Source organism: Amblyomma mixtum, chromosome 4 (genome assembly GCF_055824585.1).
Source record: "Amblyomma mixtum isolate Tamu chromosome 4, ASM5582458v1, whole genome shotgun sequence".
In the NCBI taxonomy this organism is placed as follows: domain Eukaryota; kingdom Metazoa; phylum Arthropoda; class Arachnida; order Ixodida; family Ixodidae; genus Amblyomma; species Amblyomma mixtum.
In genome coordinates, this window is record NC_143015.1 from 80,141,599 (window position 1) to 80,148,528 (window position 6,930).

At 48.2% G+C, this 6,930-nt stretch overlaps 1 pseudogene; it reads left to right on the forward strand.

Moving 5' to 3' along the window:
• The first annotated feature begins 4,162 nt into the window (after positions 1-4,162).
• LOC149347158 (uncharacterized) lies at positions 4,163-6,319 on the forward strand (annotated as a pseudogene).
• The last annotated feature ends 611 nt before the right edge of the window (positions 6,320-6,930 follow it).

The following is a 6,930-nucleotide window of genomic DNA, read 5'->3' on the forward strand; positions in this document are numbered from 1 at the left end:
CCTCTCAGTTTCGGATTGGCATAACACTCGATCCTGCAGAGTTGTAGCGTGCACTGTGCATTAATGTGAAATAGAAGTTAGCGCAACAAATGTATCACGAGGAGCAGCTTGCGCTATGACGATAAGAAAATTAAAAGCAACGATCCTTCCATGCTCACTTGTGCTGACCCCAAGAATAATTCTGATTATGAAATGGAGCTCCAAGCGTGACAGTCTTGAGCACACATAATCCGCTGAGTCAGTGCATGTAAATTTTAAGGTCGTCGCATCGTCATTATCATCAGCAGCATCAGCCTGACTACGCCCACTGCAGGGCGAAGGCTCCTCCCACCTCTCTCCAATTAACCCTGTCCTTCGCCAGTTGCGCTCACCGTATTCCAGCAAATTTCTCAATCTCATCCACCCACCTAACTTTCTGCCATCCACTGCTACGCTTGCCTTCTCTTGGAATCCACTCAGTTACCCTTAAGGACCGGCGGTTATCTTGCCATCGCATGACATGCCCTGCCCAAGCCCACTTCTTCCTCTTGATTTCAACAAGGATGTCATTAACCCGCGTTTCTTCTCTCACCCACTCCGCCCGCTTCCGATCTCTTTTCATAGCTCGCTGCGTTGTCTTTAAGTTAAGCTGAACCCTCTTTGTTAGCCTCCACGCTTCTGCCCCATAGACGAGTACCGGAGAATTAAGGCAGTGACTGCTGCAGGAGTTTTTTTTTTTGTCAGTACACGAACAGTGGCAGACGGATCTGAGCTGTGCAGGCAGGGACTTATTTTTTTTATTTCCCTTTGGTTGCCCCAGCCTATCGAATGTCTGCTTTGGAGTTAACTGAAACAACGCGCTAAGTTTTCGTACTTTTTCAATAGCTGGCAAGAGCAGAAAACATATCTGACAGAGTAGCACGCGGCGTCACAAAAGGAATAGTCAAGTTCACATGACTGAGAGAATGTTCTCAGAAAACGGTGTGCTAAGCAGTACTGAGCTCAATGTGATACACAAATCCTGCTGGCATAGATTTTTGTTTCGGGCTTTCAAAAAGGCACCCCCTGTTTACTCAGACGCTTCTTTTGACAGCAACACTACCGAGGGACAAGCACAAGATGACTTTAAGAAAATTTGGCAGCTTTTTCACCTTCTGAATATATCTGGATCAAAAGATCATCTAGCCGGTTGTTTTTGCATGACCTGCGACGTCCGTATAACCCGAAGAGCAAGTGTTTTGAAACAAAGACCTAGGAATACGTGCGTTTGGTGCCACATTTTGCTAGGACGGCACCGAACGTGACAAAACCAAAACTGCACCAATTCCATGCGCTATTGGTTCTGGCTTGTTTCGTGAGAAATCCTTTTGAATACAGCATATCTTGCCTATTATGCTTCGAAGCCCAAAGTTGAGTAATGTGGCAGCCTGTACAGAACAAACCGGGCACGCAGTGGTGGTGTCCCAGGCGAGAAAAATCAATACGGTTATGATGGCAGGTGTCACACAAATGCAACGCAAAACTGGTCTTTGTGCACTATGTGATTGGCGGTCGCTATATCGTTGTAATGACTGCAAACCATCGTGTTAATTTCAGTCGGTGCTTTTCCCGGACCTGGCAAAATTTTTATTGCATCCCGAACACTTAGCAGACGGCTCCAGGCGCACACAATTTACCGGACAAGTTTTGCAGGTAGCTCGACACGCTGTTGATACCCCCCACCTTCGATGGGTCGCTGATGCGTCGAAGCACTCAATTTGTCGTCTACGTTAAAGCCCATTTCTCCCCTGCATAGCAGAAAATATAAACCATGCATTTTAACCTTGAAGGTTGTAGCACACGTTAGACGTCCACCCAGGAGGGGCTGCCATCCCTGTGCCAGACACACACACTTCGACGCACGGGCCACTACATTGATCACTCTTGGTATTCATTAACGAAACGAGCACGTGCCTTTTCTTGTAGCTTGTCGAAAAGCACATGTGCAGAATAATAATTAAAAAAAAAGATTATGGTGATACGGCTGCTGCCTGTGGGTAAAGCAACTCGACAGATACTTGCTGAAGCGGGAAAAGGTTCTATTGAAATTTTCTGCTATCTCCACTCCCATCGAGCAGGGAACGTTGCAAAGTTCGCTCCTAACAAGCTAATAAGCGGTGACAGCGACTGCGTCAGAGTTCCCGGCCCACATTTGTCGAACCACTGATGTGTAGTAGTGATGCTTTGTACAATATTTGAGAGAACTGTCATGATCCTCCATACTGGAATTGCAATTGACGGAGTGCATATGCAGGATGCCAACCAGGACAGCTGTGCGAATATTTAAATATTTTGATGCAGACATCCATGCTGATTTGTCTCCATGAATAGGTATACAAAAAGAACAGTTTTAATTTGCCCCGACGAAGTAGTGTTCACCCGGTTGTGAAACTCGAAAGACGGCACTATTGTTATAGAAACCGAAAAAGGCGGTATTCTCGTAACTAGAAGTGAAAAAATATGATCCGCACACAGCAACATGCATGGGTTACGAGCTCGGTACAGTTCGCGTGAAGTAGAATTCTGCGATAAATCTGGCTACTTGCACTTGCCAAGGTATGGGTTGAAGCCTGTTTCGTAACAAGCATTGCACGGACGTACACGAGTGCTGTTAAGCGATAGAAAAATGTATCTCATATCATATGTTTGTAATATAATTGTATGCAGCTCTATTATGCTGACTCCTGGCTATCCAGCATTACCCATCTCGCCTTGGCTTCTTGATCTCCGCGCCTCTCTTTTTTTTTCAAGCATTTTGATGTTCTGAAATGTACACCTAGCGGAACTCCTCAGAAATTGCGTTCTCAGTAGAATTCGATGGCGTGGCTCTTTGTAGACTTTTTTTTTTTGGTTTTCGGGCATCTAAGGTGCATTTCTTCATAACAAATTTTATTACTTTGAAATGACATTGTGACGTTTAAACCCGGAGTAAGATATCGCAATGTTCCAACCCACGAAGCGCAAACAGATCAGCTTTGCCGGCCGCTGCGCGAGAGGACTAGGCAATCGCCGCATCCGAACAGGCCTCGCGCTAAACTGCATTGCACATCGTCTTCTCCATAAACTAATACTACTCTTTAACATTCGCGCTTTGAGCTATGTGGCGGTAATGAGAGAGGTGAGCGCTGCATGCGTTGGCGAGGACAACGTTTTGGCCAAAACACGGCGCTAGAACAATACGGATTGGCGCTGACAGCACTGCTGTATAAACGCCTGCGTACATGGCGTAAACTGACATCGACAATAAAAATTTCAAGACGCGCATAACTGGCTCCCTGGATCAGTGGACACTCACTCGGGTTGTCGGGCACTTGGCAGTGGTCTGTACCAACAAAGAACTGCTTTCGCACAGTTTTTCGTGCTTAGCATTGTTAAACTGTCAGCCATTGTTTTAAAAATGGAATAGTTTATGTCGCCCCTTAAGCAACAACTGCTATCTAGAACAGAAAAGCACTCTATGATTGCCATTTCCAAGTCAATGGGAACAGCCGCCCGCACACAGAGCTAACTTCACGCACTGCTGTTCGCTTATGAGGATGGCTGGTAGAGTCACTAGCTCTATTTCTTTTCTTACTTTTCTCCATATCCTAAGAGCTTCTCTTCCGATTAAATTATCGTGTATTTCATTTCAAAGGAACGCGGCAATGTATCTCTAGAAACGAATTTAAATGTTATTGGAACATCCCTTTACGTAAACGCGTTTTTCTTCCTTGCACCGTTTTAAACAAATCAGCCTTATAAAAAAAACTAGCAGTGGCTTAGCTCAGCAGGGTCAGGATATACGTAGCGCAAGCAGTTTCGTCTACTGACATTTCGGTAGCGATACGCGGTCGTTGTCGTTCATCAGCTTGGCGGCGTCTCTTCGCAAGACGTTCCGCCTCGTTTGCACGCTGTCGGCCGGTCGTGTACAATGCGACGACTTTTGAATCGGAAGACCCAATTTCACGCAGCCTGTACTGCTACCGTGACGAGCGCTGCCGCCCTACTTCTTCCATGGTGCGCGTCTGAGGAGCGAGCGCATCGCTTCCGGCTTATATTCCAGCTGCACGGCGTGACTCTGCGCATGCGCAGTGCGCAGAGTCACGTGGCTGACGCCATGGTTGCTATGGTACTGGTTGCCTTGGTAACCAGTACCATAGCAACCATGGCGTCAGCCATGGTTGCTATGGTAGTGGCTGACGCCATGGTTGCTATGGTACTGGTTGCCTTGGTAACGGCGCATGCGCAGTGGTGGCCTTTGGCAGGCACGGCAGAATGCGCTTCTGCCAGCCTAGCGTAGCTTTCGCTACAGAAATAATTACATCTCAAGCCGCTTCGAATACCTAAATTCAGTAAGTGCTTCTTTTCAAAAGCGGGTTAGGAGTAGCGTCATTTTCTTTTTGTCTACCGAAAGCGCAGGATCAGAAGCTGTGGTATGCCCAGTGCTTTGAAACCTTGCCGCTACGTGATGTGATTAGAAAAGAGGAAGCACATTTTCAAAATTTATAAACATATGAAGAAATTATACGATACCAAATTAAACAGAAGACATAGCACTTTCTTAGTTTTCTGTTGTAAAAGATTTTGGAGAACATTGTACTGCTACATTTCTGTGTTCGAAAATAAGATATTACGGGATGCCCTACAATTCATACTGAAAACTGCGCAAAAAACGAAGACGCAGAACGAGAAGGCACGACACGGGCGCAGTTCTGCGCCCGTGTCGTGCCTTCTCGTTCTGTGTCTTCGTTTTTTGCGCAGTTTTCAGTATGAATTCCTACCAACTAGTCCAGTTTACCGTTCTTATGCCCTAAAAGGCGTTTTCAGGCTCTGCATGGAACGCATTTATTCATGCAAAACAAAAGCTAATTTAAAAGTACGAATGTTTGTCACGAGTAAAAAAGTACGATTCTAAAGTACAACTCTGTGCGCGGAGTAATTTACAATGCGTACAACGGATGCCCACTGGCAGAAATTCGCGCAGGATTCTTGAAGAGGAATGAAGACATAGAAATTTTGGATGCCAGACCTTTGGGCAAGTCAAAGGCGATTCAGATCACGTTCGGGGGGAAGCGCGTTCCCCGGCAAGTCATCTATTGGAACTGTCTGTACGCTGTGATCCCATATAGAGAGTTAGTCGAGACCTGCTATAACTGCAGACGAGTGGGACATCGGGCGGACGTTTGCTATCGTCCGAAGACTAATTTGTGTCGCCGCTGCGGGAAAGAACATCCTGCACCACCGGAGGGAGAGTCGCTGACCTGCACGCCGGACTGCATCGTGTGTCATGGGGCGCACAGCACGGGAAGTCGGAACTGCAAGTTTCGCCTAGCCCGTCAGCAGCCGATGGGTCTGCAGCAGAGCAACGAGGACAAGAGCCAAACTGGCAAGGAGGAGCGACGTTCGAGGCCCAGGAAGCGGTCATCTAGCGGTGTGAGAGGCGATAGCAAGAGCAGGGACCGGTCAGCTTCCTTCCCGCCACTGCCCGGACCCGAGCCTGGCAAAGGAGGAGGGCAAGGTTCCGGTCATGGACGAAGCCCAAGTGCCACGAGGAAAAAGGTGAGCTGGCCCAACGCGGGCTCCCAAAATGAGACTGCTCGAGAGAAGGAGCTACAAAGGCAGGTGCTGCAGCAGGCCGAAACTATCAAAAAGATGGAAGCTAGGATAGCAGAGATGGAACGCGCGCTTAAAACCGGCAGAGTAGAAAGGGTACAGACACCGTTGGCCCAGGCCCCACAGCAAGCGGCGCAGGCGAACGTTTCTCGCGTGGACGATAACACAGCTATGGAAGTGGAGAAAATGGAGAATCGGGGGACGGTCAAAAGGCCACCTCCGGCAGATGAGGGAGCTCAGGCAAAGAGAGTAGCAGAAACTTCGGCGGCGGACACGCCGCAGCCAGTAGTTAAAGTCACTTGTCTTAAGAGGGACATGCTTACCCTTGCGGAGAGAGTAGGAAAACTGGAAGACAGGATAGGTTGGAAGGCCGGGTCGACAGGATAGAAGCTAGACTAGGCAACATTGAGCAGCGTCTTGACGCCTTCACCAATGACATGCGGGGTTTCCAGACCCAGGTAATGGACATGTTTAAACAGCTAAATGCTATGCTAGAGGTTAGATTGCCTCCCGTAGTCGGCCAAGCGCCGATGTTAGTGAACCTAGGGCCTCACCATGGCCCCTCGCCAGCAAATTGAGGTTTGGCAGTGGAACTGCAGGGGCTTCCGTCGCAAGCGGGGGAACCTGCAGTTGCACATACAAAATCTGGATAGTAAGCCGGACATTATAGCTTTGCAGGAGGCTAGCGGCTCGGTGAAATTACCGGGATTTAAGACATTTACACCACCAGAGATTGATGGAGGGGGCGTATCGAGCGTCTTCACGGCCGTGTTAGTCCATCGCAACACCACAGTGATTCAGCATACCATAGATAGCAGCAGGGAGGACTACGTCCTGCTGGAGATTTTGCCCAAAAGAAAGGACGATAAGAGTCTATTTGTTCTTAATGTGTACTCTTCTCCAAAAGATAAGGGGGTGGGCTTGCCAGACCTTCTGATAAAGACGCAACGGCTAGCGGCTAGGTCTCAACTCATCGTGGTGGGAGATTTCAATGCGCCTCATCCGGAGTGGGGCTACATCCGAGCCAGCCCGAAGGGAAATAAGCTTTGGCAGGTTGCCCAGGACCTGCGATGGACGATCTTGAACAACCCGCTAGATCATACCAGGATAGGCAACAGCGTGAGCATAGACACCTCTCCAGACCTCACATTTGTGAATGGTATCAGGGATGCAAAGTGGGTAAACACGGGACAGCCACTTGGAAGTGATCACTATATCCTTTCCACGATATTTAGTGCTGCTAAGCACAAAGACACGGTGAAAGGAACTCGAGTGACGGACTGGGACCGATTTCGGCAATACAGGAATGACACAGTGAAC